We start from the raw sequence: 22853 nt of genomic DNA, 5'->3' as shown, positions 1-22853 counted from the left end.
GACAATTAAGATAGCCAAGGATCAGAGCTCAAGGAAAAATGAGAATGATGTACAGGGGCCTGCAAGAGAGAAAATAAGAAAGATTCACAACACTACCAGGAAGAAACAAGTCTATGTGATGAGAGATGTGACATTACACCTCATAATGCTTTATAGAAATACGCTTATGAGTGTAAATATGACATAACTGGAATATGTTTTATGCTAGATATGGCATGTAACATATCTTTACAAAGGTTATATTCCACTGAATGTATTCATTCTATTCATATGCATGTATCATTTTTATATCTGAAGTTAGGAATGTTGGCTCTATGCTTGTATTTAAAGTGTTTGCTGTTGAAATCACCTAAGGCAGATTTGGTCAACATAGTGTGAAGGGGTTATTCAAGTATTTGGGAGTACATGGCTAACAATGGACCTTGATAGACACCAGTCCACATCTGAGTTTTCCTGGGAACATTCAGGCTAATATGTCGGCAATCGCGTCAGCCTGTAGAGAACTGAGTCATGCACGGACATGTGACTTGCCCATGTGACTCCAAAACTTCGTCTTGTAGCTGTGATTCTACACAGGGAGAGAGAGGGGTTTCCACCCCCAGGAGAGAGAGACTATATAAGCCCCTGGAAACCCCTCCATTTTGTCTTCAGCTGGCTCAAGAGACCCCAAAGGATGCCTGAAAAAATCTGGAACAAAGGGCAGTAACTAGAGGAGTGTGAGTTATTGTTGGACCAAGACTAGGAGGAGTCTAGTCTGTCAAAGAAGCTTATTGGAACCTCTCTGACTACCAAAATGCAGTCATGGGGCGTCAAGGCATTGCCACTCTTACTTCTGTGCTGCCTTCAGAGCTGGGCTATCAGTCAGCAGCTATGGAGCTTCCTGTAGCTGGCGGAGGTTCCCAGAGGTGGGTCTGACCCAGCCGTGCAGGAGGAGCCCCTGCAGGAGCAGAGGAAATCCCATCCTTCTCCAGCCTGGCCAAGACTAGCTGCGGGAACCCGGCATATTGTAGGGGGCCCCATCCCCTGCAATAGCCAGATTTCATGGGGGAAATCATATCATGGTCCATGATGCGTTTTTCATGGCTGTGAATTTAGTAGGGCCCTACCTATACCTAATCTGGCTAGAAAATTGATTGAGTTCCAAGGGAAAGAAATTGACTCAGGTCTAAGGGAAATGCTTATACATGAATGCAAGGAATCTGGGCAATAAAATAGAGGAACTGAAACTATTGGGTAGGAGATCAAACTGGATATTATACGGATTATGGAAACATGGTGGAATAGCAATCATGACTGGAATACTGGTATTTGAAGGGTTTGTGCTGTTTACGGGAGAGAGAGAGAGAGAGAGAGAAATAAAGGATGGCAGGATAGTGTTGTCGAACAATGATGTGGAAAACTGAAAGAAAATAAGAAGTGATAATATGAACAAAACAGAATCTGTTTAAGTCAAAATCACTTTGGGAAAGGATTATATAAACAAATTCTATTGGGATAATGTTGGGATTGGCAAATATTTATTTTAAAAATGGTAGTATAAAGTGAGCACTGTACCATTTGTATTCTGTATTGTAATTGAAATCAATATATTTGAAAATGTAGAAAAAACATCTGACATATTTATAATAAATTTAAATTGGTATTTTTTTATTAACAATGCAATTATTAATCATGACTTATTTAATCTAATTAATTTGTTTTGTATTAATCGCTTGAGTTAACTATGACTAACTGGCACTCAATTTTTTTTTTCTGTTTGACATGTAGAAGTTGGGCCAGATATAGATGTGACAAAATGTCTGACTCAAAATCTGCAAAGAGATTAAGGGGTATCTTTATAGTTCCTCTAAAATGGAGCTCAGAGAATTCAGTCAAATATTAGCACAAAATAACCAGTTCTCATCTTGATTGATTAAGCAACATCCAGGAAAGACAAAGAAACAAAATTGTTTCTGAGTAAAAGGTTGATTTAGTGATTTCAGGAGAACTTCTCTCTTTCCTTATACTTTAGCAAAGTCCATCACATCTTGGATGGTAGGATGATTCAGCTCATGAAGGCTAATTTGCACATTAAACCAAATTTCATACTGTTTTGCTTCCCATGCTATTTCATTAAAGCCACTGAAGATCTAGAATATGATGTCCTAAGTCAACCTTATGTTCCATCCTCATCATTATGTCAGTGTTTTTTATGGTATATTTTTCATAGCTATATTTCTGTTGCCTAGTAAAAGATCCAGAGGGCAGTGTGGGTATAGACAATGGTAGCAGGTCAGTTGACCGACCTCTCAGGACACTGACCATTCATAAAGCATATTATGACTTAGGAAATTCCTTGATGCATGTTCAGATACGTAAGTGACTTCTGCTCTGATATACTTGTTTTCATGTTTTAATAATTTAACCATTTAGGATCAGATTCCTATACACTTACTCATTAGCTCTTTATTTCACAAGAACTTTTGGAATAAGTTATTATTCAACTTTTATAATAAATGTCAGTTTCTGACCCTTAATATTTGTAAACTTTCTTAAGGCCTTGATTTATTTAGTATGAAGGTTTAATCTTCCTCTTTCAAATTTAAATCATAATTTGAAGTGAATTTCTTCTGCAATTAAGATCACTTTTTTTTATTGTCTTAAGTACTGAACTAGAGTATTTTGGTTGTAGAACATAACTCTGCAATAAATGTTTAGCAGTGTGTGTTCGGAGCTTCAGATAAATGTGATGTATTGTTGCAACATGAATATTTTGGCAGCAATAAAGCAAGAAAATTTGAGGAGGGGAAGCAGTAAAAGTTGTTTTTTTTCAGTCTGTGGTGATATGTTGGGAGTTGTGCTTCCTCTAACCTACATCAAAGTTAAGGAACCTGATATGTTATAGCACATAAAACTTTAGTTTAATAATAGATATAATGTAAGATGTCAGTGTATAAATGATTGAAATATTTATTGATAAAATTGAAAATGCTCATTGCTAACATGGTGGGGGGCGAAGTTTGCATTACTATTTTATCAGCTAGTTGTTTAGTTGGTTATGAAAAGTATACTACAATTTTAGCTATCTACTAGATGCGGAACATGGTGGACAATATTCTTTCAGATTTGTTGAATAATCTCAAAACCAGGAAGAGGTTTCTAGAGATTTTTCTATATATTTTCCAATTCCTAAGTCTGGAAGATGTGTGAGATCTGCTTCTTAGTGGACATAAACTGTAGGTCTTGATGATGAGAAAGCTGAGAGAGACAAAAGAGAGCTTGTATAACCGATAGTTTTACAGAGGTAGGTAAAACAACTTCTGTTCATAATTTAGAGTCAATTTGTCTGGGATCTGCGGTAGTAGAGATAAGAACCATCATCTGCTGGGATATTCCCTTAAATCTATATGTGGGTTTCATTTTAGGAACAGAAAATAAATTTAGTTGGAACATTATGTGATAGTTACTGAAACACTTCCTCACATTCAGTATCTCACTTTGCAGACTACTTGTGGATTGTAGGTACTACTCAGAAGTATGGATGTCAGAATCTATCCCTTTATAATTTCTCTCTCACAATATTATGCATTAAATGCCCAATTCTGAGTAGTGCCAAGTTCTCTTATTCTCTCAATTCCCATTGACAGGGACATTCAGTACCCCTCAAAACCTGGCCTTAAATTTGTAATATTAGTTAGCTTTATAAACCATTTTGGGATACAGTGTGTTGAAACAAACATTACAAAATATACGTTTTTTCTGTGTTATGCACTGAGGATGGAATATTTTCAGAAGTAAACATTATTAGCCTAATTCTGTTCCCATTGAGGTCATTTTTTAAAATCCCATGATGAACAATTGTTTATATAAAATAATGCAATAAGTATCTGAAATTGGCCAGCTGCTTATTTTCTTTTATTCCTGATTTTTAAGGTACTAATCATAACATTGTTTCTAGCTTTTTGAAACTGGAAACACTGTGTTGAAGGTCTCTCTCTCTCACACTCTCTTTTTTTTTTAAATTCTCCACATGTTGTACACCAAAGAATGTAATAAGAATGAAAATTATCTCTAAAGACTCTTGTTAATGCTACCAGAAAATTTGCTTTGTTAAAAATTGGCTTTTTTAATAAAAAGCAATAAAATAATCATTTCTAATTAAAGTTTTTTTTTCCCCTTTAAGAAGAAGAAACTCCTTTTATCAGCACCAGGAATGTGCTGAATTAATCAATCACACAGTGTTTTGTACCTTCAGACATATAAGCAACAAAGTCAGCAGCATGAAGAATGAAGCAGTTGATGGCAGAAATGGGAAATTATAAAATTATACCTCATTAAGCCATGGTAGTTTTTTTTATACATTAAATTGTTTCATTTTCTACTGTATTTATCATAAATATATTCATAGTATACATTCTGGTTGGAGGACCAGTTAAATCATCTGTGGCTAAGCAATTTGACATTGAACCAGATCTTCAGCTGGTATAAATTGGTCTAGCTGTACTGAAGTCAATATGCTGAAGTCAATGGATCTGTCAGTTACACCAGCTAGAGATCTGACCCATTCTTACTGGCATGAACTCTTTCCTCTTTTTTTCAGTCACCTGCATATGCACAAGGTTAAACCGATCACCAGATTTGGGTTTAGGAAGTGTGTTATCACAAGAACATATTATCAGCGACTGTTAGATTTCTATTTTTGTCTTCCTCTATATAAATGGGAAAGAATATCCTATTAGGCACTGGTAGCTATGTCTGAGATGATCAATTTCCTCCATGAATGGGAGATGAGCATTGACAGATCTTGCTCTTTTGCATCATCTTTCACTATAATACATTTGTAGTTTTCTAGTCAATCTCTGTCATGAAAAGGGGCATGTGAAAGGTGTTCTCAAAGACTATTAACATTTAAAAAATCCATGAATTTGTCTCATTATTACCTACTTGAGAAAGAGAAGGTAGAGAAGGTAATATCTTTCATTGCACAAAAATAAAATGTTGATCCAATAAAAAATATTACCTTACTGTGGAACAACATATCTCTCTCATATCCTAGGAACAACATGTCCACAAAAACACTTCAAACAACTATTACTTATGCGGTCAGTTCTGTTTGTAGAAAAATTCCCTTGGTTTAAAGTAATGTTTTGTCTGTTTAACCATTTCATTGAGTGCCTGCTTGGTATTCATAAAGAAAGCAGGCAGTTTTTCTTCCATCTGCATGGCAGATTTTGATTCCCCTTTGGGTCTCCCACAATGCGTGTGATGCAAATCAGGTTCCATCAAGATAAAAAGTTGACCAGAAGTATCTGGAAAGGAAACAGGATAATTCTGGCCAGCTAATTAAACAAAATATTCTCTCAGCACCTGTTAGCTTTAAGTACTTTCATGGCTCCTAGTGCATGATCCAAATCCTGTTGAAGTAAATGGAAATACTGCCATTGACTTCACTGGGCTATGAATCAGGACTTTAAATAGGAATTGCAGAAGTCAGGGTGAATCAGATAGTTTAACCTGTGTAGCATTGTGTTCTGGCCTCCCCCTTACCTCCCTCCCCACCCCCGCCCGTGCACAAAGAGGACTTTTAAATAGAAATTACTATGAAACCAGAGTTATTCTGTGTGATCTCAGGACACATTATTAAATACTAGTTGATCATATATATCAAAGATAATACATATGATACAAATAAGGCTATGCAAAATTAAACAAAACAAACCTACATTGTTCCCTGGATACCACATTACAAAGTTAGAATTTCTCCCATTTCCCGTGGGAATGTCCATATATTTATCATTACTGACCATCTTCTTACTTTGTAAGATTGTAAACTCTTCTCGCAAGGACCATGTACACTGCTTAGCACAGTGGGGCCACATGGCCACTACCCAAATTCAAATAATAACCTTGAAAAATATTCAGATAAAGATTACTGCCAACCCTGAAGTTCCCTACTATCAAACATAATAAAGCAAAGCCTTTATTCTGTAAAATCACTACATACATATATGTGGAGACAGCTCCTAAACTTACTCTATAGAATAACAGTGGGCTAAAAGAAAACCAATATGCAACTAATTCTGAAGATAGACTAAAACAGAATTGTTCAGATCTGGGGGGAAGAACATTGGCTTGCTAAAATTCATTCCCCATCTTTATCTATTTTGTGTGTGTGGGGGGAAACATTTAATGCCTTAACACAGCTGTAACTTGCCCAGTAAGTTTCTGTTTAGATTGTTCAAGGTCTTTGACTTCAACAGGAATGACAGGTGCATCTGTGAAGAGAATTTGACCTCAAGGATCCCATTGTGGAAGTAATAAACTTTGTGACTGGTCACAATGGTCAAAAGAAGGACCTTACTTCTCTGGATGAGGGAAAGAACTCCCACAGTAGCAGCACAAATAAAGACTTGATTAGATGTTGTGCCCTGGAGGAACCCATTTAGGAGAAAAGGAAGGTGTTTACAAAATTACCTGGCATTATGAACTTCTTTTGGGGACCTCTTGAGACTAACAAATTGACTCACTATGTGGCATAAACTTGCCCCCTGTTAGGGCCTAAACTGTGTAGAGAGAAAAAAAGAAACACAGAGAAAATATACAGTTGTGTGACCTGTAAACTTAACATTAAGCAATAAAGGAAATATAACAACTGCAGGTTACAAATACAGAGCCTTTCTTACCCATACTGACTATACCTAACTCTGCACATAGATCTGTTTCAGTCTTAGTATATTCATTGTTACAACTAGGCTAAACTTTTCAGCCAAAACTTTTTCCACATTCAGCTTGACCAAAATATTTCACAAATTCATGTCTAATTCACCAAATTGTTTCAGGCTGTGTTTCCTGGCTTAAGATTTGATGTTGAGAGGAAGTTCCTTATGAAGTGTGCGCATCCTGTCTGGGGAAGGAGAAAGTGTGTTGGAGTCAGCAGTGGGAAGAGGGGAGCTATTTCTGCCCCCACTTCCAGTAACAAACATATATTCTGTTTACTGAATTGGTATCTGAATTGATTGGTATTCCAGGGACTCTGCTTGTTTATGAGAATCCACCAATAAAAAGATTGCCACAGAATGGCTGGCCCCTGCAAATGTAGTTAGTTCAGATCCCTGTGCTGGATCAGGTGCTCCCATTTGGCCAACTAAGAGGCCAAAGCAGGTGGGGCTATAAACGGGATGGAGAGACCCTCTGAGTGTGTGTATGTGGGTATGGTGGTGGGGGGTCTGGGTCCAGGTCCATCCATCCATCTCCTGGTGACAGACAGTCAGGACACTAGAGGAGGTCTCTGGGGAAAGCTATGGAGAGCAAGAAGATCCTTGCAGGCCTTTCCTAGGAAGAGCGAGGTATTGGCTGTATGACTTGGCCCTGGGAAAAGGCTGAAGGCAGGAGAGCAGCAGGAGGGATTTGCTGGTTGTCATCCCCAAACCAGAGAACCAGTGCTGCAGAGGGTGTAAGACTGGAGAGAAATGGTGGAGCTTACCTGCTGACATCTCCCGGGCTGGAGAGCTGGACCTAGAGGAACCATGAGAGGGCCAGGGGAGTGAGAGATGGTCCCTTGGCAAGGATGCTGCCAGAAGAGAGTTTATGGAGGTTCCCAGTGAGAAGAACAGGATTCCACTCCATTTGGAAGAACTGTGGTGGCTGTCCTTGTACAACAACAGAAGGTTACATTGGAGAGCTGGTGTGTAGAGAGAGATAATGCTTAGGTCTTATGTTGCACATAATATTTAGACTTCACTGGGGAAAATCTGGACTGTTTGTGGGACTTCTCTTGTGCATGGAACTCTTGTAATAAATGAACTCACAAAGGGCTACATTTAGACTTGGGAAGACTATTGTTGAGGACTTGAAGGAAGAAAATTGCAGGAGATGTGCCTGTCAGGCCATAGTCTGCCAATACTTTGAAAAGTAATGGCATATAACAAATTATAAAGGGGGAAAATTGCACTTCACAAGTATATAAGCAAAGTGTGACAGATATGTAGGGCTGCTCTGATATTAATACTGTATGTAACCTGGTTATGGGGAGGTTTAATAGGGGCATTGTTAAGAAGCAAAACAGTGACTCAAGATAAGCCACCCTAGGTAAACACGTCAGGGTTGTTAAGAGACAATGCCTGAGCTATTGGCTGTGAAGGTTCTGCCTCTGGGGTTTAGTTGACTTATAAAATTTCTTATTCCATGCAGGGACAAGACTGGGAACCTGAAGATCAAAAGAACTATGGCTGGATAAATAGACTCTGTTCAATGGGGGGAGGTTTTTCAAACTGACAAGAGCACCACCTGGAATGTCTGAAGAAGTTAGGCCTGCGTTGGCTATCATCAGGTAATGATAAACCTATAGGTAAGCTAGACATGCATGTGGCCTTTTAAAAATCGTTTTCTCTAAATGCTCTGATTTTACTTTAAGCCTAAACAATACTTTGATTTTAGCATTGGTCACAGACTCCCAAAAGCACCAAACCCAATCAGACCTGCTGAGTTAAGCACAGTTGATCCACAAGGTACTGTAGACCCAGGCCTGGTCTAGGAGTAGGTGAATCATGTGATTGTACCCCAAGAGATGTAAAGATGCAAGTTGTGACACTTGGGGGAATGTACTTGGGGACAGCAGAAAGGGGTCAGAGGTGCAGCTCATCCTGTAACCATGACAAATGTCTAGTTTGTCTCTCCCAGAAAGACAGCTCATCAATATCCAGAAAAGAAGTATAAGGAACACCAGATGTAGAGAACTCAAGCACATGCATCACATATTCATATCAAGCAATGGAAGAGACATTTTAAGTCATAATCCCTCCAACTGTCACTAGAAGATATATGGCAGGGAACTATTTTGTAATGTTTAATCACATCTGTTTTTGCTGTTATTTTTTTTAAATGTTCTAAGCAATAAGACTTCCTTAGCATCCAGTGGAAGACTTTTTCACAATCTAATATTGTTTGCCCAACTTTAAGAAGCCAAAGAGACTGTTTCTGAATGGACATAGTGAGAGCTACAAAAGTAACATCAGTGCAACACCTTGACTAGAAGTGAAAGAACATGCTAAAAATACACATCTGTCTGTCTTCATTTGTATTTTTGAATAAATCACCTATCTCTGATTGTTTGTTTCCCCTTCTATTTCCTTCCCATTGGTATTTTAACATTCTATTTATGTCCCTGCCAGCAAATGAATTTGCTAAGTAATGATTAAAACTTTAAGCAAATATTTCTGGAAAACAAGTCTTAAAATGTAGAGTAACTAGAATTCACATTGACAACCTCAGCTTAAGAGGTAGACTCATTATTCACTTTTGGAAGAGAACATGCCACTTGTCTTTCTGACCAGTCACAACCGCAGGGGATTTAAATATCAAATATACTAAACAGATTGCCTACAAACAAGCTGCAAGCTAATAATCATTGTCAGAAATTATTTGGTGAATAATTTTAAATACCAATCTCTCGGAGGAAAATTCAAACTGAAAAATAAGGAAAAGATTTTCAGAATTACTTGTTATTCACCCTAGTCTGTCCTAACCTTGTGTTGTGATGTTTCCATCATATTACTTTATGATGTGTCAATATCCCTTGAGAGTGAGACAATGTTTATGCAAATATGGCAATGCAATAGTAGGATGTCGTATTGTTGTGTTTTGTTAAGTTTTCCTCTTCCATTCAATCAAACTAATAAATTAAATAGAAATAAAAAACTAGCACCGAATAGCGTTATAGCAGGGGTTGGCAACCTCTGGCACGCGGCTCACCAGAGTAAGCACCCTGGCGGGCCGGGCCAGTTTGTTTACCTGCCGTGTCTGCAGGTTTGACCGATCGCAGCTCCCACTGGCCGTGGTTTGCCATTCAAGGCCAATGGGAGTGGCGGGAAGCCGCAGCCAGCACATCTCTCGCTCGCGCTGCTTCCTGACGCCCCCATTGGTCTGGGATGGTGGGAGCTGCGATCAGCCGAACCTGCCAATGCAGCAGGGAAACAAACTGGCCCAGCCCTCCAGGGTACTTCCCTGGCAAGCTATGTGCCAGAAGTTGACAACCTCTGTGTTATAGGCATCTCCTAGCACAGATAAAATATGGTCCATGTCCCAAATAGCTTGAAATCTAAGGCTCTAATCCTGAAATTTGTCCCATGTGGTGATGGGGGAAGAAGGACAAGTTGATAATAAGATTACCTAACAAAGGCATGTGCTCGGCATGGTGATCTCTTTGAATGAGACAGGCTGAGGATTTTAATTATATGTGGGGAAAGTGTGAAAAATGTGTATACATCTTTCTTGAGAGCATCATGGTAGAAGTGGACCTACAAGAAGGATTTAGATGAATTGAGTGGTAGGGGAGAGATGGCCTTTTGGATATGCTCTTGAAAGACCATCCATAGGGAATAATGTGATTAAAATCATGGAGAAACAGACATCAAAGCTGACAACTTCCTTGTAGAGTAGAGGGAGACTCTACATAATAAGAAACACATTTGACAGTACAGCTGTCCTCTTTTTGACTCATGGGACAATGAAATTCCACTTCTCTATCCCAAGCTGCCTTATGATTGTCAAATACTATGGTACCTCTGTAACTGTACTGCTCTATTGCTTGGCATTCCTGTCCGATGCAGAGCCTGACTAAGAATTATATGCATGCTGGCTCTAGGGCCACAGAATGATTATCACAGATAATACCTTTCCTGTCAGAAGAGATTTTTCTTCTTAATTATAGGCTATTAACATACTATATTCATTATCCAAAATTCTTCTACATCTATAGTATTAGTAGAGTTTTCCAATATTTGTACATATTTCACTGTTGGTTAATATTTCCTCCAAGCACACATCCTTACTTGTTGCTTAGTGAAGCTGTGAAGAGCTTATATGATCATTCCTCATAAAATTAATCTTTCCCACCCTGTAATTAATCTTTCCCACCCAGACTGTTACTGCTGCTCTTGGAGCATTCTTTATTTGGTCAATATATTTCTGGCACAGCCCAGAAGCGATCATACTACTGTGTGTATGTCACTATGTTCACTTAAGGAGTGACGCTCTCTTTTCTACTCTAAGACTTGTTGCGTCTACAAATGCAGACTATACTCAAATTAGTCTTTTTTGGAGCCCATATCCTATTGTAAATACCTATCTAAATTGCTGACCACTGTCATTTTGGGTATTGCTTTGCTTTTGCTTATTAATCAAGACCCTTAATATTATGTTAGACTTCGTTTAATGGATAAGTAGTTTTTGTTTTGTCTAGTTATATTCAGGTTTAAAGAGTAGTGTGGATAAAAGAACTATGAAAGGAGGAAACATATTCATACACATATTTTATATGACAATGTAATTATTTGAGTGTTTCAGGTGCTCTCACAGCAGATTTTCTTTTGGCTTGATAAAATGGAGTAGGGTAATACTCAGGAGGAAAATGCAATAATCAGAATGAAAAAAGAGTACAGGGGAAACCAGTCTTCCTATAAGTAGGTTTATGGAGTATCATTGTGACTGGAATACATAGTGAACTTAACTGATGGGCAAAACTCACTTCTGTGCAGAGGGGCCAGTACAACGCCTATACACCTCTTAAATCTCATTTAAATCCTGTTTTAAGGACTTGAGGGGTGCATTGGCATTGTGCTGGTCCCTTGCAGAGAAATGTATTGTTCTTGTGCATCGAAATCTACAACTCTTTTCTTAAAATCTTCAATATATATCGAAAAATGTTGCAAAATTAGTTCTTTCCCTACTTCTTTCAATGATATTAATCCATGTTGAGAAAAGATTAAGAGGTGGGAAACTGAATTACATATCCCTCAACCCCTGAAAGTCTAGTTTTAGAAATATATCTATACTGCTAATTGTCTTTTGGATGTGCTATAATGTAGGTTGGGATGGTTCCAGAGCAGAAATGCAGATTTGGCTCTATTCTTGACGCTTTTATTTGTATTATAAATATGTATACATACTTGTTTTCTAGGACTTTTGGAAAGGTCCTTGTCACAGGGTGATGCTGCTTTTAAAAGGGAGCAGGGCTAGTGCACCCATGCTGAATTATCTGTCCCAGATTAAGCTTTCAAAGAGGGTGTCTGTGGAAAAAGAGGGAGACCTAGTGAGTCAGAAGTAGGAAAGTCCAGGAAACAGAGTCTCCTGGGAGGAGAGGCTGTGAGCACCTGAGAGGTAAAGGAGAAAAATGCCATGGGAGTTATAGCTCATGGAAAGCTAAATAATTGTTCTTGTTTAAATTTGGAACAACAAAACTGCCTGAGGAGGCTGTGAGTGTGGAGGCAAGTTATTGGCAAGTTAGGGAGAAGCCTGGTTGCATGTGGTGGAGAATGCAGGTACTTTCCCTAGCCCCGATACAAGAGTAGAGTGAGGCCGTCCAGAGTGTAAAAAGAGGGGTAGGAAGGGAAAAGATGGAAAATGCAGTGAAGCATTCCTCAGCAGTGTTTACTCTCCCAAACTGGTGTATGGGGGAATAGCAGCAACTGCATGGGTTCCTGCTTCAGTTTCAGGAAGTGGCCAGTGAACAGTAGCAGCAAACCTCAGCAGTGCTTCTTCAGATTCTGGAGAATCCAGACAGGGAGCAGAAGATGCAGTTGCATGTGCAAAGGTGACTGGTGGTACTAGAAGAACAAGCCAGTGTCAGATGGAGATTCTGAGACTAGAAAAAGTTCTCAGGCGCTGTGAGACCTAAGGTCCAAATGTGGGTATGTTATGCATGTGGGAGACTTGGTCATCTAAAAAGGGTTTGCCCCAAGTAAACAATATTATTTTTGACTTTAGGAAGTGGAGCACAAGATCTGCAGATACTGAATGGCAGGTTGCAAATTTATGGACAAGGGTGATATGTTTCTGTTGCAGGGCAGGATTCCATATATATTAGCACTGTCCTTTTAAAAAGAGTGAGCTGCAGCCAGAGGGTAACGGTCCTGAAGATAAACTAACAGGGGAATGTGTATCTTGGAGCACCAACACAGAAGCTGTTAGGAAAGTGGATGTGGTGGTAATGGTGGGGACCATTATAGTTATACATCCAACCCACCCAGGAGGAAGTGGGAGAAAACTGGAAGAAAAGATTATTTTCGTAGAGACAAGCTGGGTCAAAGCTGAGAGGAATTCCAGGGTTCAATGATCCACAGAGTGGATGCAGACACTGCCTCCAATGATGAGAGGAGAGGGGTGGATGCTAACAACCCTCTACATCTTCCTGGGATTTGAGCGTAAAGAACGTTGAAAAGGGGGAGTGCTGCAAGGTCTTGGTCGTTGAGGCATGGGAAAGGAATGAGACTGAGGATAATGTAGTATTGGCTCTATCAGACCTCTGGGAAGCAGGTATCTAGAACGAAAAGGATCACCAAAGGGGTGGTGGGATATGTTTATTAGTCAAAAATAAGATTTCCTTGGAATAAAGAGAACTTTTTGATAAGGCAGGAGGTTGAAACAAATCATATTGCCCAGTTGGGGAAAAATTGGATGGAGTGGGTGTCTCCTCTGATCGGAAAACATTTATTGAATAATTTATTAAAGATGCTCTGTAAGCCTGGCCACACTGCACAGGACCTGAAGCAACATGGACTAGCGACTTGTTCCCTCCAAGACTGGGTTTAAAGACTGGGGGATCTTAGGGAACCCTCTGACATGTTTGTATGGAACATTTTGTATAAAACGTATTGTGGGGAAAGTCTGGAGGGTCCTCTTTTGTGTGTGTGTGGGGGTGAGGCTAGAGTAAAAATGGCTCTTGTAAAGCTTGTTCCATCATGAGCAGGTTCTGGGTGTAATTTTCTGATTATTTTTGTGGGGAAAGAAATACTTCTCTTGAGAGTATTATGTTCACAACGTACATGTAGAAAAGTTTGATTAAAAGCACATTCTCTTCCTGGAAGGTTGCAGTGTGTCACTACATTATTTCTAAGAATTCTAATTGATAACACACACAAAGAGAAAGGAAACAGGTCACTCCCTAAGGTCACTATACTTTGCTTTAAGCTGTGTCTTTCCAGAATCAAGACAGACAGCAGAAGATGCAGTTGATCAGATCATAGGCTTTGTTACAGGCTCTCTAGCCTGCAGACAGTATGAGGTCTCCTCTACTCCTCTCAAACTAATGGCTTGCAATTCCAACACAGTCCTCAATACATCAGTGTGCCTCAAAGAGATTGATGTATAAAGGTGATCAGCCCCAATTACTTCAGCAATAGAGGCTGCAAACAGTGAAGGGGTAAGTATAGCTTGTTATACTGTAGCATTTAACAACTAAAGGGACTGCTTGGTGATGTCTTAGCTAAAATATTGCATATCCAAAACATCATATCAGCCTTGGCACTGTATTCGCATCATTTTGAATTGCACATGAAAATACAAAACCATGCAGGGCCAGATCCTGCATTCCTTGCATACTCAAGAAGAATCAGGCCCTTGCCAGGTATGAACAGAAGCCCATATCCTGCTTGCTTTATCATGTCAGTAGTCTCTTTAGTCAGTAAGAGGTGTGGTGAAGCAAGCAGCAATTGGTTCATAGTCATAATTTTGACATGCATATCAAAGTTCATTTCACATATGAAAATGTGTTTTCAAAAGATGATAATGCCTGCATTAGTTTTTCTGGTATCATCATGGTCATTGATTACCTTTAAAATGAATGGAACATGTTATTTAAACTTAATTTTCATATCAAAGAATACTCCAATCTCTTGAGTACTCAATCTCACTGTCACAGTACTGAAAATTAAGACTGGATAGTTACAACTTTTCGTAACAGAGAAATCCTAGAGCTATAGTAGATGTAAAAATAAATTAGGAAAACAATACTACTGCAAGAAAAGACTTATAGAAACATTGCTGGTTTCATACAACCACATTAAAAACGTGACAGTATATTTTCAAAGTTAAAAACTGGAAAATTGTCATTTGCTGTCGTGTAAGAAATGCAGTTTATGAAGACTTGTGATGTGGCAGGAGACAAATGGACCAAAGGGTTTCAGTTTTTAGTTATCCAAGACAAGGATCTCTGCCCTCAGGCATAGCAACCCACTGATAATTTCAAACCGTGATGTGTTTACACATAAATTCCCAGCTCTGCCTCCTTTGACTGTTTTATGATAATTCCTCTGTCCTCTGTCTCGCAAAAATACATCAAGCTGATACACAGAGGAGGCAGATTATGCAAATTGATTCTGCTATTACTTTTATTACTGCAAAGGGCAGTCACAACTAGATAGAGATCCCCTCAAGCCAGTGCTGTCAACCAGACCATTCCATTGCTATAGCCCACTGCCCTAACTTAAAGCACTTAGGATCACAGAAGCTCAAAGATTTTAGTTACTTTTCAGCAGGTTGTGAGTGTAGCGTCTTGTGGGTGCTCGATGATTCTTTGTAGAATCACTGAAAAGGCCAACTCAACTCCAAAGCAAGCATATGCCAAATGTAAGTATGAATTTAAACAGGAAATGGGATTGAAAACAATCCTGAAGTTCTATTATGCCTAATGAATAGAGCACTGCAGGTATTTCTCCTGAAAGGCTATATTACATCCTCGTCAATTTTAGTAAAACATTGTACCCAATTCTGTCAGCGATACTCTTTTTTTAACCCATACTCTGAGAATTGATTCTCTTAAAAATGTCATTTTCCCCTTAGCAACCCCTTTGTAACAAAAAAAAATTGTGCCTATGGCAATCAACTGTATATGACCACATTGTGTTTTTACATTGGCCTGGCATACTTTTACTTTACTATGTATTTCTTTCAAACTGAATGTATCTTTCTGAGGTAACCTTCAACATCTTTCTTTGCACTCAACCCTCCCCGCCTCCATTATCCCCAAACAGAGTGCAGCAATAAGATTAATACACACACATCCAGCAAATTTAATACAGATTAAATGTATATTTAACTGTGTCAGCATCCAGTCTTTCCCAAATTTAATCAACAGTGCCACCAGGTGGTTATATCAAAGCAAAAACAAAATCTCTGCCATAAAAATGATTGAATGGTTAAAAATCTTTTTGTATTTTGAGGCTGATATAACAGATCAATTGTAATTATTGTACGTGAATAGTTAATTTTAATGGCAAATAATGCAAACCTTTCCACAGCAATATGTTGTCTCTTCTAAAATTTCATGAATGACTTGTCTATCCTGGAGACTTGGTAATCCTGAATTTACAATATGCAGCCTTTTCAAGGCTGTAATTCTATCCAAGGAGAGCATCATAAATCATTTTGTTTTATAGGGTTAATTTCTCTTTACCCATCATGTTTCGTTATGAGCCACATAAGTTCTCAGAGTGTTTCAGAATTCAATGAAAGCAATGTTATACTTGTACATAAAGCCCCAATACCAGTGATTTATCCAAGGAAAGTATTGTTCTAAGTAGCAGAACATGCATTATTAGTAACTATTATTTAGGGATTTTCATTGTGCATCTTCAAGGATGACTGCAAATACATTTGAATGCAATTGTATGCCTTTGAAAACTGAAAATTATTTAAATAGCTGTGAAAGAAAGGAGAGGTGTCACATTCTATTTCTCATGGACAAGATTCCACACAGAAGGTATAGGAACCTGGAAGACACTTCCAGCAAATCTGGCAAGACAAGAGAGGAAGGAAGCAGTGGATTTCCATGGAATCAACACCTCTGCAAGGTAGCTAGAACCAAGGCCATTCGAACCTTTAAATAAAAGGAGGAATCTTTACAGCCAAACTGCTGCCAGACAGACAGAGAAACAATTCACAGTAGATAATCTGATGTCTGCACTAATGTAGTTAGACCCCACTGAGTTTTTGTAAACAATGTGGCTATCCTTCAGATATCCTGCACTGTAATTCTTTATGATAAACAGGATCTGTGTACCACTGCAATGTATATACAAGGCTTACTGCAGCACAGTAGAACTATTTAAGCAGAAGTGAATTTAAAATTCCAAGTGATCCAGTAATATCTATCTGCTTTCTCATCTGTGTGAGACAAAATGCTAGCAGTGACAGCATGCCAATTAAAAAGCCATGTGGTACATCAGTATGTGACTAGCACAGGTGCCCCTGTCACTTTTAAATGAAGCAATGTGATCTGAATGTCCAATCTGGTGCAATTGCTGGTAGAGTTCTGGACCAGATGAGACTCACTTTTTATGAAGAACTAGGAGATCGGAAAAAAAAATCAGTATTATGTGCCTGGATAACAATACAGTAAGCCAAATTCGTTGCTGGTATAACTTCACTGACTTCTATTAAGACAGGATTCTAGTTTTAAGTGATATTATATATGGAGTGCATATAGCTAAAGGGGGACAAGAAAAATTTTCCCATCCTGTGAAAAATATAGCCATTCCACAGTGGGACATATAAGACTTTGGGGGATTTCTTTTTCTTTCTTTCTTTCTTTCTTTCTTTCTTTCTTTCTTTCTTTCTTTTTGAGAAAGACTGACACCCACTCCAGAAAAAAACAAAAAACAAACAAACAAAAATCCATTAGCTTAATAGTTAGAGCACTCAACTGGGAATTCAGAGACGCAACCCAAGGAAATGCCCTAACAACTACACTATTTGCTTTTATGGGTCTTGCTTGCCATCTCCTGAAATTCCATCTTAGACCTCAGAAACCTTTCCCACTGAAAGTTTAGTCCCAGCTTATATATTCCCACAAAAATGTTTTGGTTAAAATGAATTTGCATTGTCTGACAGAAATGGGTGGAGGAATCTAAACTTTCAAACAGTAAGTAATGCAAAGCTTTCCACAGCAGTATGTTTTACAGATGGTTCACAGTGATGATGCCTCAGTATAAGTGAAAAGGTAGAAATGAACAAGTATTGGCAATATTTCTAACATATTGCCCTTTTTAGAACAGTAGAACAATGATGTATTTACATTTTTCACTCTGTGGCAGATATAGAAAGAACACAAATATCCTAACACAATTAATGCTAATGTCAAGGGGCAAGGAACACAAGCCAGAACAGGGAAAGAACAGGTTAAAGAATATTTAGATAAATCAGATGTATTCAAGTTGGCAGGGCCTGATGAAACTCACTCTAGGCTACTTAAGAAACTAGCTGAAGCAATCTTGAAATAGTTAATAATTAGCTTTGAGAACTCATGGATGGGAGGGGGGTGAGGTCCCAGAGTACTGGGAAAGGACAAACATAGTACCTGTTATTAGAAATGGGAATGAAGAAAATGAAGGGAATTATATACCAGTCGGACTAACTTTGATACCTGGAAAGATAGTGGAACAAATTATTAAACAATCTATTTGAAAACATAGAGGATAATAGGAAGATAAGTAGTCACCAGGGCCCACTCCAGGCAGCAGTCGAGCAAGCTCCTTCTTGGGGTGGCAGATTCTAAGAAGCAGCATTCCGTCCAAAACTAGGGTGGCATGGCCACCATTTTTTTTTATTTTTTTTTTTGGTTCGCACTCCAGCCGCTCTGTGCTCTGGTGGGTTTTTTTTGTTTGTTTGTTTTTCTTTTGTTTTGCAGACGACTTTCAGTGTGCCACTCTAGGGGGCAGTGGCGTGGAGGAGGGGAGTGCCCTGCTGGGAGCAGACTGCACACTCTGTCTGCCCCAGCCGGTGCCAGGTCTGCAGCAAGCCTGGCAGCCCACGTCCTTTCCTCCCCACTCAGCAATGACTTTCAATTCACCTGCAGGTGGGAGCGGCATGGAGCCCTCCCAGCAGGTGGTGCAGCGGGAGGGGCCGAGTGGTGAGCACTCCAGCTGAAGGAAGCCCTGGCCACCCCCCTTGTCTCTCTCCTCCCCACTCCCTCCCCCTCAACTAGCCGGCGTGCGCACTCCGCTGCCTGGAGCATGTCTGCAGTGCAGGGAGTCCCGCTAGCCAGAGTGCAGCCACCGCCCACCCAGAGGCTCGCCAGTGCAGCCGAGGAAGGCAGCCACGAGTCGCCAAGTAAGTGGCACTGAAATTTTGCACCCTGGGTTTTTTTGTTTGGGGAGGCAAAAAAGCCAGAGCCGGCCCTGGTAGTCACCACCACAGATATATCAAGAACACATCATGCCAAAGAAACCTGATAGGACTACTGACCTACTAAAGAAGGGGAAACAGTAGATGTACTATCTTGATTTTAGTAAGGTTTTTGATAAAGTCCTACATGGCATTCATATGGATCACATTTCCTTAGTTTGCTGTTGAGAAATTACTAGAAAATGGGTGCACAAACGATTGAAAAATTGTGCTCAAAAGTAATTATCATGTTTTCTGTTAAACTAGGAGGAAATATCTAGTATTGTCCTGCAGGAGTCTGTGCTGGGTCCAGTACTATCCAATGGTTTCAGTAATGACTTGGATAATGGAGTGGATAATATGTTTATGTAAGCAGAGTCAGGATGAGCGCTACCCTGACATCTGGTGGTGAATTGTAGAGAGTGTGGAAAGAAGTTTAAGAATGCATTGGCATCCACTCCCCCACTTAGCATAACCCCACAGCAGCTTGGGATGGTGATTTTAACAGCTCTGGAATCCCCAATTTCTTTGTTATTGGGGCAGGAGGAAAGAAAAAAGTTTGTCACCCTGATTGTGTGAATGGGGAGCTGTGGGACTGCTTTGTGACAGAAATGACTCAACCTCAGTTGAGGGTGGTATTGCTAAACATGGGACATGGTTCCAAAATCTATGAATTGAGAGAGGTTGGGACTGGTGTGTGTACCTAATGGTATGGCCCCTTTTGAGGGCCTGGAATACCAATTGCACATCCTCCTCTTCCACTGTTAAAGAGTAGAGCTATTTTTTGATTCCATTAGGAGTCCGTCTAAAGACTGCTGAGCTGAATCATGTTGCCAGTGGGTGCACCAGCACCAGGGCTCCCTACTAAGAGCTGAAATCACTGAGTGCTGTGTTAATAGTGGGGGAGTCTGAAGACCTATGGTTTAAGCGGCCTGGCAGAGCGGAGCAGTTGCAGCATGTTGGAACAGCCCATGGAACAGTGAGCAGAGTGAAGCGGTTTACAGGGGCGGCTGGAGGAGCAGCGCGGCTGGAGGAGCAGCAGCAGCTGGTGTGGTGAGCGGTCGTGGTGAAGCTGCAGCAGAACTTCATGGAGAGGTGGAGCAGTTGGTCCTGGCCCACGTAAGGTGCCCTTAATACCCTGTGTGGACTTCCCACCCCCCATTTCCACCCCAGGCTTGGGGGGGGTAAACTCTACAGATAAACTCTGAATTCGGGGTGGCACTGACCAGAGACTTTGGGTTGTTGGACTTTGGGATATTGGAACTAAGACCCTAAGGGAAAAGGACATTGTCAAACGTACTTGGAGGTGGGTTTTTGTTCATGGTTTGTGTTATAACCCTGTTGTGTGTTATCCAATGGGATGCCGCATTGATTCCTTCCTTTATTAAAAGATTTGTTACACTCAGACTCCGTGCTTGCGAAGGGGAAGTATTGCCTCCTAGAGGCGCCAGGGGGGATGGTATGTAAATGTCTCAGGTCACTGGGTGGGGGCTCGACCTGTTATGCATTGTGTTGCTGAAACGGAACCCTGGATACTAACCCCGCCCTGTTGCTGCCAATCAGAGGGACAGAAGGGTTACACTTATAAATTTGTGGATGACACCAGTCTTGGTGGAGTTGAAGCATTTGGAGGGCAGGATAGAATTCAAAATTACATGATTAAATTGAAAAAAAAAGTCTGAAATCAACAAGTTGAAATTCAATAAAGACAAGTGCAAAGTACTGCACCCAGATAGCAAAAATCATATGCCCAAACACAAAGAAATACCTGTCTAGGCATCTGAAAAACAGACTAATAAATTCTGGATGTAATAACACAGACAGCTGCAGCGGCACAAGGAGCAGCAAACAGAGCTGCTAACAGGGGAGTTTCAGTGGGTTCTGTTGGAGAGCAGGTTTTTGTAGCTTGTGGATTGTATTGTGGAGTCTGTTGTGGGAGTGTGTGTGCAGGCTGCTAGGGGCCGTGTGCGGGAGCGAGGCTGAGCCCTGAGTTGGGGCGGGGCTTACTCTGATTAGGGGTCCTATATAATAGCCAGGTACTCAGGCAGCGGCACAGACAGTGCAGCGGCACAGGAGCCAGTAAACAGGCTGCTAACAGGGGAGTTCAGTGGAGTTCTCTAGGGAGGTTCCAGAGAGACCACAGCAGAGGAACCAACAAGCCAGAAAAGGGAAGGGGCAGGGTCTGCCAGCAGCCCAGTGCTTGTTGGGGTCCTGTGGTGCGATGTGAGGCTTGGTACTGCCAGGCACAGAGTTGGAAAGGCCATGATTGAGCAGAGGCAAGCAGTAGAGACACACTGAGGATGACCGGATGCGGTAGCTGTGGCATGTACATGTCCTGGAGGGGCACCTGAAAGGGTTTTGTCTGCATAAGTGCCCGCCTGATAGAGCTGCTGGAAGAAAAGATAAGAGGACTGGAGAGCAGGTGGAAACGCTGGCTGAGTTCAGAAGGGGTTTGAGCAGATGATGGAACCACACATGATGAGGCACAGGGGATAAGTTCAGACGAGCAGATGGAAGCAGGACAAAGAATTCTGAGGAGCTGCTGGGTGAGGAAAGTGGACAGTGGAGCATGTACATATTAGAACCAGGCAGAGGAAAAGACGGGCCAGCGATGGAAATGAACTCAGGAACGGTTTGCTGGTTGGAAAATGAAAGTGAGCTCAGCTGGGTGCTCGCGAAGAGAGAGGCAAAGAAAAAGAGACGAGCAGCTAGTCCTGCAGAAGGAGGGAGGAGTCAAGGAGGCGACACCAAGTAATGAGCCATAGGAGATTGCAGGGCGAATACGAAACGAGAGGACTTGCGGGCCAGCTGGTGCGGGGGATAAACCGATAATCACACATGTCACCAGGAAAAGGCAAGTCTACGTAATTGGAGACTCATTACTGAGAAGAAATCGACAGGCCCTGTAACGAGACTGATCGGGAGAAACAAAGGAGTGCTGTCTGCCGGGTGCTAAGATACAGGATGTGGACCTGAGGCTGAAAAGGATCTATGCGTGGAGCGGGAAAGAATCCGTTGTTGTCCTTCATGTGGAACGAATGATATGGCTAGTGACTCGCTGGACTGTATCAGGAGGACTGACTATGTCAGAACTGGGGAAACACTCAAGGAAATCCGAGCTCAGGTGATCTTCATGGGATTCTGCCGGTCCTAGAGCGGGCAACGAAGGAGCGACAGATTATGACGATTAACAGATGGCTCAGGCAGTGGTGCTATAGGAGGGCTTTGTGATGTACGGTCATTGGAAGCATTACGGACAACGACTGTCGCTCGGATGGACTTCATCTAAGTAGGAGGGAAATAGACTACTAGGATGGAGGCTCGTCCGACCTCATTGAGAGCTTAAATAGGAAGTTGGGGGAGAGGTTGGGAGTAGGAGATTCTCCAGCCGGAATTTAACCTGGAGAGGGAAGTAAAACAAGTGAGAGGGGATACTCTTGTGGACCGAGAGAATTGACCCAAGGAGGAAACGGAGTAGAAACTAGACTAACGGGTGATCTGGTGGTAAGTCGGCGCACGGGTAAAGAAGTCACTGACGCCAAACACCAACAATTAAAATGTCTTTACACTAATGCGAGAACCTGGTAAACCAGATGGGAACTGGAGCTACTGGGGCAGGAAGTGAAACCGGATAATGTAGGGATACAGAAACCTGCGGGAATAGTACTCATGACTGGAGTACAGGTATTGAAGGCTATGTGCTGTTTAAGAAAAGACAGGAAGAAGCAAAGGTGGTGAGTAGCCTAGTACATCAAAGAGAGATAACTGTAATGAATAAGAAGTGATGGAATGGATAAGACAGATCTGTCTGGGCAAAATCACACTGGTAAAAAAGCTACTAGAGCCTCCCTGGATAGTGCTTTGGGGTGTGCTACAGACCGCCGGGATCTGATTTGGATATGGATAGAGAACCTCTTTAATGTTTTAGAATAACACTA

Source organism: Chelonoidis abingdonii, chromosome 1, assembly GCF_003597395.2.
Source record: "Chelonoidis abingdonii isolate Lonesome George chromosome 1, CheloAbing_2.0, whole genome shotgun sequence".
Lineage (NCBI taxonomy): Eukaryota > Metazoa > Chordata > Testudines > Testudinidae > Chelonoidis > Chelonoidis abingdonii.
This window is presented reverse-complemented; position numbering follows the sequence as displayed.